We start from the raw sequence: 2,098 nt of genomic DNA, 5'->3' as shown, positions 1-2,098 counted from the left end.
CTGGCTATTCAGGTCTGGTCACCAAACACGGCGTAAGCCATTTCAACTAGCAACGTTTAATAAACACACATTAATAAATAAGTGGATGAGGCTTATATATGTTAGTCAAGGCCTGCATTGGGATACCTTCTTATTTTTTTTATAAATCAAAACAGCTACGTAATCAAGTATATCTGTATGTGACTGATTCTTTCCAATTATTCCAACAACAAAATACCCAAAAACCCCGAGCCGGCCCATTTTTGTCGTAATTTAGTATTCACTTCCCAGATGACAGATATTTCGCTCTGCGGTGTCATGTCGCGTTTTGCCGGACAAACTCGTACATTCAACTATTAATAGGGACAGCGGTCGCTGCCACGGGAACACGTGATGTGCCCAATCAGATACAAGGAAGCATTAATATTCCCACTGCTGCGAATAAACAACACCAGTGGCTAAATCACACCGCCGACCTGTGCGAGACGCGAGACCCTGCTTCCTACTGTACACAGCAAATACTGTAGAATCGTTATAATAATACCTCCAACTATTGACATTTCCCATACATTCTGATGGCAGTATGCTACACTAACGCGGCGTAGCGGCACGAGTTGTAAAACTTGGTTTTCTTTCATACATATTTTAATGGATTTTATGCATGACTAAGCAAAGCTACGCTAATGCCTCCGGAGGCCTGGGTTATTATTAATATTCTTGGGTATTTGGCCACAGTCAAGGGGCTCATAGATTACGCCATAATTTCAAAGCGTTTTACATAATTCCACATTACTCGCCATACAATCCCATACGGACCTGTCACACCTAAAAATATGATGTGTTATGTGTTAGCTATGCGATGATATGCACTGTGATCTGCTAGCCAGGAGATATTTTAAATTATGCGAACAATTTACGAAACGCCATAATTACGCGCCGTCATCTATCTAAATGACAGATCCCATACAAAGAAATGATATTCCGCGGCAGTTCCCCAAATTGATCTGACCCCATCTCCTGAGGAAGATTATAACGTAGTGTGTCACCCCAACATATAATACCTATATGCCGCGCTTAAATTATGAGCGCATAATATAGCATGATGTGTCTAAGGCTTCACTCGATTAAGAGATTCATATCCTGTAACAATTAAGTACTAGTAAAATATGTTTTTTTAACTTTCAAATATTTATCAACAGATCATCATCAAAAATGTCCTACAAGCTAAACGTTAAATACTCAACGCAGGGGCAAGATACAATTTGTTCGTATTAATTACCTATTTACATTTTATTTCTCTTTCGTATAGTTGTTAGGTTTTAACAAGTTATTTTTATGTGATTACCGCACACGAGTCCCAATCGCTGCATTGAAGCCAGTGAGGCATTTGGGTTACCTGTATTGTGAGGTTTATGGTTATGGGGATAGGAGATGGGTAAGAACTATTCAAAACTGGTCACCAAACACGTCAAATGCCATTCCAAGTAACGTTTCAATTCTGAATTATGATTTTTCACCATAACCTCCTAGATCCCAAGGCCAGGACACTCATTCAAAGCAGCCTCCTAACTTGTATAGGATTTTAATATAAATACATTATTTGCATGTTCGCATACAATTTAGGAGGCTGATTTGATTCAGTGTACCGGCCTTGTGATCTAGGAGGTTCTGCTATACTAAGCGTATCTGCCAATCTGGAACGTGCCGCTAATATTATTTTTATTGAAATAATTTTTTACACTAATTGTGTCGTGTTAAATAAATTAAAGCACTTATTAATGAAAAAAAAATTTACTCGCTCACGCCGGGATTAGAACCCCTCTACCACGGAGGTCGTCAAAAGTAAATTCTATTTTTAATTTTAAGTTGTTTAATGGAACTACCTACATATTTTCTGTTTGTGGACTTTCTATTGGACGCATTCCGTCGAACGGGGTGAAGCCGGACATTTTTCTTTTATTTTTTTAAGCTTCCGTGGTTCAGGGTCCATAAAAAAATTTGAAAAAAAATATTTATATAATTTAACCTTGTGAAATACCCATTATCATATATATAACAAAGTATGGTACCTGTTTTTGTACTTTTAAATTTTCGAATTGTCCCTATTCCCCACTTGAAG

This window comes from Hesperophylax consimilis, chromosome 6 (genome assembly GCF_061612785.1).
Source record: "Hesperophylax consimilis isolate HC1 chromosome 6, BYU_Hcon_1.0, whole genome shotgun sequence".
Classification (NCBI taxonomy): domain Eukaryota; kingdom Metazoa; phylum Arthropoda; class Insecta; order Trichoptera; family Limnephilidae; genus Hesperophylax; species Hesperophylax consimilis.
The sequence above is the reverse complement of the archived record's forward strand: the minus strand, read 5'-3'. Positions refer to the sequence as shown.